Raw genomic sequence first — 8,693 nt, 5'->3', positions numbered from 1 at the left:
CATCCACACAGAGAACAAGAATCTCAAACCTCTTAGACAAGCTCAGGGCTGAGGTTCTTTCAACACTACCTCCTGGATCCCTTTACCTGTGTCGCTGATAGTCACATCACCTTGTTTCTGACTATTGACCACATTTAAGGTAGTTAATCTAAGAGGTATGATTGTATTCTGAAACACAGCACCCAGGATAACTCGCACAGCAAGGTGGCTCAATGGTTAGCACTGCTGCCTCACAGCGGCAGAGACTCTGGTTTGATTCCAACCTTGGATGACTGTGTGGAGTTTGCACATTCACCCCGTGCCTGTGTGGGTTTCCCCCAGGTGCTCCAGTTTCCTCCCACACTCTAAAGATGTGCAGGTTAGATGAATCGGCCATGCTAAATTGCCCGTAGTGTTCAGGGATGTGCAGGTTAGGTGTATTAGTTAGGGGAAATGTACAGCAATAGGGTTGGGGAATGAGTTTGGGTGGGTAACTCTTTGGAGGGCTTGTTGGGCCAAATAGCCCGTTTCCACACTGTAGGGATTCTATGATTTCTCCCATCTCAGTTTTTGAAGCTCAGATTCCAGCTCATCAAATCTGAGCTGGAGTCCTTCAAGAAACCAACAATTTCAACAGATGTGGTCATTACTATTAGATTAGATTAGATTAGATTAGATTACAGTGTGGAAACAGGCCCTTCGGCCCAACAAGCCCACACCGACCCGCCGAAGCGCAACCCACCCATACACCTACATTTACCCTTTACCTAACACTACGGGCAATTTAGCATGGCCAATTCACCTGACCTGCACATTTTTGGACTGTGGGAGGAAACCGGAGCACCCGGAGGAAACCCACGCAGACACGGGGAGAATGTGCAAACTCCACACAGTCAGTCGCCTGAGGCGGGAATTGAACCCGGGTCTCTGGCGCTGTGAGGCAGCAGTGCTAACCACTGTGCCACCGTGCCGCCCTTTACAAACCATAATGGAGTCCACCAACTGCTACATCATGTCATTATAACAAATCACCTGGTCTGGCATCTCTTTTTTTTAAGAAGTTCTTTCGTTTTTAAATTTCAGATGCATCTTTTAGTTTTTAATTTGTAAAATATTTCTCCTAGTTACCTTCAGTCTGGAAGTAATTTATAGTAGATAGTCAAATTAGCAGCTATTACCAAACAACGAACTTAAGGTTTTTCTGTGATGTTACTCTTTGTTTTGTGCTCAGCCCTGGTTGTGAACTTTAATTTATTCTGTTAAAAGACCTTACAAACCATGCACCAAAAAAAAATCAAAAAGCATCACTTCCCCTCTGCACCAAATTCTCACGCAGTTCCAGATTCCCAGAAATATATTCTCACTTGGGTTGTGCCTCATTCCAAAGGTGATCTCTCCTTCCTGATCATGCAAAATTTATCTTCCTCTATGTCCCAGACCCCTGGCTTTGTCATGCTTTCAGTACAGCCAACCCATTTTCATCTACTTATGGCCCTCATTTTCACATTTTCTTTCTTCCTGTCCTACCATTATCCACCCCTTTGTCTGTCTGTCTGTCTTTCTCTCTCTGGGCAATGTCCTCACCTAATCACTTACTCCAGCAGTCACCCCATCCCTGACTTCAGCATATACTGTATACCACCTTTTCCTTGCTACTAATTGTTCGAAAGAAGAGTCACTGAACTAGAAAGGTTAACTCAGCTTCCTTTCAGAAATGAGGCAAAAGTGAGTGCTGAAAACGTTGGAGATCAGAGTCAAGATTAGAGTGGTGCTGGAAAAGCGCAGCAGGTCAGGCAGCATCCGAGAAGCAGGAAAATTGATGATTTGGGCAAAAGGCCTTCATCAGGAATCCTGATTAAGGGCTTTTGCCCGAAACATCGATTTTCCTGCTCATCGGATGCTGCCTGACCTGCTGTGCTTTTCCAGCACCACTCTAATCTTGACTTCCTTTCAGAAATGCCTGCCAGACCTGCAGAGTTTCTCCAATAATTTCAGTTTTTGCTTCAGATTTCTCACATCTGCAGTTCCTTCTTACTTTCCTGCTTATATTTGTGTTGTCAGCAAATTTGGCAACCATACCTACTTTCCCTTCATCCATATAATTTATATAATTTCAAAACAGTTGAAACACCAGCACTAATCCTGATAGCATACCACTCATTACATCTTGCTGTCCAGAAACGACCCACTTGTGCCTAAACTCTGATTCCTATTAGCTCCCAACCTTCTATCCAGGCCTGTATGTTAGCACCAATATCATAAGATTTTACGTCCTGCAATAACCTTTGATGTGGCACCTAATCAAGTGTCTTCTAGAAATTAAGTCCAGATTATCCATTAGGTCCCCTTTATGAGCACTTGAGCAAAACACTTGTGGGCTTTATGACACTTTGGGGATCAAAGTGGAAAATCAGAGCTACTTCTCTCTCTTTATCCCACCTATCCCTGGGGAAAAAAGAATCTACCTTCATTCATAGAATCCCTACAATGTGGAAGAAGGCCATTCGGTCCATTGAGTTCACACCGATCGTCTGAAGAGCAGGCCCAGAACCACTCTGACCCATCCCCCTACCCTATCCCTGTAACACTGAATTTCCCATGGCTAACCTACCTAGCCTGCACATCCTTGAACACTGGGGAAATTTAGTATGGCCAATCCACCTAACCTGTACATCTTTGGACTGTGGGAGGGAACTAGAGCACCTGGAGGAAACCCATGCAGACTCAGAGAGAATGTGCAAACTCCACACAGACAGTCTCTTGAGGCTGCAATTTGTTAGTCAAACATCTGCAATTGTTTTTCTAGTAAACATGAAGCTTGAAACAAACTTGTGTTGTATTCTCCTCCTTTAACTAATTACAATCATGCCCTCTCCACACAGGACCACTTCCATCATTTTTCAACAGATTCTCTACATCAATCAGTGATGCATTGGCAAAATTTGAAATATTGATATCAAAATATCTGCAATATTCAGAGAACCAAGAGCAGATCCAAATGATTAGATTTATTACGATAATTGTATTTAGTTTCTGTGGTCCTGTCAATAGTCAGCAAGATGCATATGTCAGAAAAAACCTGTGTGCTTTTTTAAAAAGAACTATGCAGGAGTTCAGAAATTGTAAAGTTAGTGAGTTGATGATGGCCCAGAATTTGCCTTTGATTTCAATATTGATACAAAAAGAAAATGCTTAGCTTTTAAATTCTTAGTTTTTATTAGGCAAATATAATCAGTATCAGGTTGCCTGTTGACAAAACACAATATGTTGGCACAATGGTTGGCATGATTCTAAAAAACTAGATTTTAAGATTTGAATTTTACTCTCTGGAGCTATTTTCTTCAATTAAATAAATTGTGTACAATGTAAGTGAGTAGTTCATCTTGCGTTATGGAGACTGGAATATTTAGACCATGTATTACAGATGCAAACATTTGTCAAGGTTTCAGATTGTGAAAATGAAGTTGAGAAATCACTAGAACACAGAGGCTGCATCATCCAAGGTAACAGTTCCTCAGGAATTTGTTATTCTTATACACAAGAAATACAAGAGCAATCAGTTGGAAATGTATTTTTTTGTTCGCTAAATTTGCTAATTAGACTGTTTCTCTTTGGTTTTATGCCATCCTGGAAGAACACACAGGAAAACATATAACATTTTTCATAATTCTCCTTTGAACCTTCTTGGTATCAGTGCAGTGCTAATGAAATAGATCAAGGACATCAACATTCAGTGCTTGGTCTCTGCTGCGTTTGGTATGCTTTCAGCACAGCACTGAGAGCACTAATTTACCTCAGCATCCTTCTGTAGGTGAAGACAGTGTATTCCTAATCCTGAACAGTGTTCAGAAAGTATGCAGGTATGGACATTAGGCAAAAGTGATGAAGGGCTTTTGCCTGAAATGTTGATTTTCCTGCTCCTCAGATGCTTCCTGACCTGCAGTGCTTTTCCAGCACCACTCCAATCTTGACTGAGATATGGACACAAGGATAAGTTTGGTTGTGTAGTAGCATTACTGAGATTGAACATTCAACAAGTCACTAGCTTTCTGTCACTACACAATGCATTTCAATGAGCACTTATTGCTTTTATTTTGTCTTGTGTTGAATGAAAATTGAACTTAACACTGAAGATCATCTTTTACTAAGTTATTGTGAATACTTTGCTGTTTTATCACAGCTGTTTAACCACCACTTTTATGAGGATGATATGATATTGAGTCTGATGTGAAGTACATAGGTAGGGAAATTAAGTATACCCAATGTATAATTCTCACCTCATATAAGGTCCAGTTGTCTATGGGATATGTTGGCCATTTTTCTCTTTCTTCATATGGATTGTCAGGGCAATCTGGAAAGATTCAGAGGAGAGCCACTTGTTTGACACTTTGTTTAATAGCTTCTTTATCAGGAAGGGCTCAAAGTTGGAAGTGTAAACTTTGCGGGGATGTGTTTGAACTCTCTGAACTTTTGAACACTTTCTGACCAGGCAGATAGGTTACATGGGTACCTGTAAGAAGTGAATTTGGAGGCAGCTACATAAGCTATGGTCGCAGAATTAGTTCGATGTCTGAAAGTTTTCTTTGCACAGCCTTTAATCTGTGGAACAAAGCACTAGAACAGGTGGCAAGAACACATTTGATGGAATGGTTTAAAAACAGCCTGCTGAGTTCCTGTTGGACTCTTTTATTAACTTAGTATGACGGGGAGAGTGTGGTGGACTATAGGAGAAGAAGCGGTGGGGCACAGATGAGTTAGACCATGTCTGACTAAATTTGATGAACCAGCATGTTTTCTTCCTGTCCTTTTCTTCATATTTTATATGAGGCAAATTGGTAGGAGTAATGGAAACTTGGGAGAAATAATTTTTGCAGAAAGGGTGATGCAGTCTGGATCTGACTGCCTGAAGCAGAGGTTAAGGAAGAAACCTCATGGCATTGACAAACATTTTGAATATACACTTAAGGTGACTAAACCTACCAGTATGGACCAGAAACTGAACTGTGGGATTAGGATGGGAACAACATTTTAAAGAACTAATGACTAAAACAGAATTAATTTTTGTTAGACCATTGACTCATAGAGATGTACAGCACAGAAAAAAAACCCTTTGGTCCAACATGTCAATGCCAGCTAGATATCCTAAATAAGTCTTGTCACATTTGCCAGCATTTGGCCCATATTCCTCTAAACCTTCCTATTCATGTACCCATCCAGATGCCTTTTAAATGTTGTAATTTTACTAACCTCCATTACTTCCTCTGGCAGCTCATTCCATACATGCACCATCCTCTTCATGAAAAATGTTGCCCCTTCGCTCCCTTTTAAATATTTCACCTCTCACCTTAAACCTATGGCCTCTAGTTTTGGACTCCTCTACCTGGGGAAAAGACCTAGTCTATTTACCCTATCTGTGCCCCTCATGATTTTATAAATCTCTATAAGGTCATCCCTCAGCCTACAATGCTCCAGGGAAAATAGCCCCAATCCATTCAGCTTTTCCCTACAGCTCAAACCCGGCAACAACCTTGTAAATCTTTTCTGAACTTTTTCAATTTTCATAACATATGTCCTGTAGCAGGGAGACCAGAATTGCATGCAGTATTCCAATAGTGGGCAGCATGGTGGCGCAGTGGTTAGCACTACTGCCTCACAGCACCAGGGACCCCGGTTTGATTTCAGCCTCAGGCAACTGTCTGTGTGGAGTTTGCACGTTCTCCCTGTGTCTGCATGGGTTTCCTCCCACAATCCAAAAATGTGCAGATTAGATGAACTGGCAGTGCTAAATTGCCCGTAGTGTTCAGGGATGTGCAGGTTAGGTGCATTAGTCAGGGGAAATGTGAAGTAATACTGTAGGGGAGTGAGTCTGGGTGGGTTACTCTTCGGAGAGACGGTGTGGACTTGTTGGGCCAAATGACCTGTTTCCACACTGTAGGTAATCTAATCTTGTAGTGGCCTAACCAATATCCTGTATAGCCACAACATGACCTCCCATCTCCTCTACACAATGCACTGACCATTAAAGGCAAACATACCAAACGGCCTCTTCACTATCCTAGCTATCTGCGAATCCACTTTCAAGGAATTATGAACCTGCACTCAAAGGTGTCTTTATTCAGCAACACTCCCCAGGACCTTACCATTAAGTTTATAAGTCCTGCCTTGATTTGCCTTTCCAAAATGCAGCACCTCACATTTTCTAAATTAAACTCCATCTGCCAAACCTTGGTGCGTTGGCCCATCTCAAGTTCTCATTGTACTCTGAGGTAACCTTTTTTCAGTGTCCACTAAATCAGAAAGATATATTAATGATTTGTGCTGAGGGAACAATTGATCTCAACACCCTAAACAGAGGATGCTAGCCTTTATTGAAAAAGTGCATGTGCGTAGACACGTATTTGGTTTGGACTGAGCTCAACTGGGTCATGTCTTTCTTGAATTCCCCTCATTTTCTAGGTTTCAAGGATGAAGAATGACTGTTGGATAAGTTGCTGGAGATCAGTAGAAATTAACATTTTTGGTGAAGAAGATGGAAGAAATGTGCTTAAGAAAAATAATTACACGGCCATTCTGCTATAATACACGTTTCGTTAATGCAAATTTACTGTAATGCAATTGACGAATTGGGGACACTGTTTCTAAAGCACAAACTTTTAACACGTATATTGGCTGTAACGCGATTACATTGCCAACACTTTAAGCGCTGTTTCTAAAGTGCAATTTTTATATAATGCAGGGTTGCACAAGAACACAACCATCAAATTATTTTTAAAACCTGTACCAGGAAAGGTTGGAGACTAGAGAATTAAGATGTTCATGATCTGGAGATGCCGGTGTTGGACTGGGGTGTACAAAGTTAAAAATCATTCAACACCAGGTTATAATCCAACAGGTTTAATTGGAAGCACACTACCTTTTTGAATGCCGCAACTTCAACCACCTGATGAAGGAGCGGCGTTCCGAAAGCTAGTGTGATTCCAATTAAACCTGTTGGACTATAACCTGGTGTTGTGTGATTTTTTAAGATGTTCACATATTCATTAAATGCAGCTCTTTGTTGCCCCACAGTGGCAAGGTTTGCAACTACAATGAATAATGCCAGACTTTGCTTTCTGTTCAGCACCATTTTTTTGTATAAACGCTCAGAGCTTCAGTTGCAGAAGAGTTGCAGAAGTCACAAATCAATATGTCACGTAGGTGATAGAACTTGAATACTATATCTACTAATAAGATACAAATGTAATTATTTATAGAACACTCTTCATAAATATTTATAAGCTGCTGATTCTTTGGTTTGCTTTGTTGAGACACATCTTATTTGTTTTCAACTATTAAGTTTGACTAAATACTTTAAATTGTAACTACCTTGAAAGCGTCTAGTCCTTGAGTGGCGCTATGCTTTTTGGCATACTCAATGTATCGCTGCTTCAATATGCAACTCTGCTTGAATCATTTCATGTCTTCAAATCTTTTGTCAAGTTCTTAAAACAAGCATTTCCAAACCAATTGTATGGCCGTCTAGCCCAAAGCTGTATTCGTGGGCTATCCAGTTTCCTTTCAAATTGCTTTTCTTTTTATTGCTGACAGTTCTGTTAATTCAGTATTCATGCAATGGCCTCTCACTCATTCTTCTTCACATCGTCCAACTGCAGCCTTTTTTGAATAATTTTGATCTGTATTCAATTTCCTTCAGCTCACATTCCATTAATTGCCACAAACTGCTCCCTACATTGCACCAGCAGCTGACACCATGATCGCCTCCATAGCCTTTAAAGTGGTAATAAAGTTTATTCCTCCAAAAACGCAGTTCCTGTATGTCTTTCACAAGTACAAATACGCTAAATTATTAATCCTTGATGACTACATCCTTAATCCTTCATCTTTTGCTTATCTTGGTTTCATTATCTCTGATCAACAATCCAAGTTCCACAATTTCATTGTGAAAGCAGCCTTCACAACTAATTCACTTTCATGTCAAAAAGGTATTTTCCGCGGTACAATTCAACGCTAACAAAATCAAGTCCACCTAGAAAAGATTTGAATTCTGTTTTTGGAGTAGGGGATATCAAACGTATTTTTGCAGCCTGGACAATATTTCAGGAACGCTTCTTTTTTATGATCACAACTTATCATTCTTCTGTTTTACCATCCTTTCAATCTTTCTCTTTCTAAATTGAAACCCTTGACAGTTCTGCATTTATGGGCTTTGTTCCTCCATTTGGATTTCTCAGTTAAAAAAATACAAACCGTTAGGAATTTAGCAGTCATATTTTGCTCCAAAGTGTAGGAATAGTTAAATTTCTTGGAAAGTTAATAACGTAAGGCTCGAGTTAATGGTTTGGTGAGTTGATTTATTATATTTGGCAGACAGCTCAGGATAGGATTTCAGTAGAAAAGTAGGAAAGCCTTGTTACAACTGTACAGTGCATTGGTGAGACCAGACCGAGAAAACTGTGTATGGCTTTGGTCTCCTTATTTAATGGAAGGATATTTTTGCATTCAAAGCACCTCAGAGAAAGTTCATAAGGCTGATGCTTGAGATGAAGTGATTGCTTTATGAGGAAACATTGAGCAAGTTGGGCCATAACTCACTGGAGTTTGGAAGAGTGAGAGGTAATCTTACTGAATCACACAAGATTGTGAGGGAGCTTGATCGAACAAATTCAGAAAGGATGTCTCCCCTCGTGGGGAAATATATAACAATGGGACACATT

The sequence above is a fragment of the Chiloscyllium plagiosum genome, unplaced genomic scaffold, assembly GCF_037043375.1.
Source record: "Chiloscyllium plagiosum isolate Xiang-an unplaced genomic scaffold, Cpla_swu_hap1 HiC_scaffold_19, whole genome shotgun sequence".
Taxonomy (NCBI): Eukaryota; Metazoa; Chordata; class Chondrichthyes; order Orectolobiformes; family Hemiscylliidae; genus Chiloscyllium; species Chiloscyllium plagiosum.
This window is presented reverse-complemented; position numbering follows the sequence as displayed.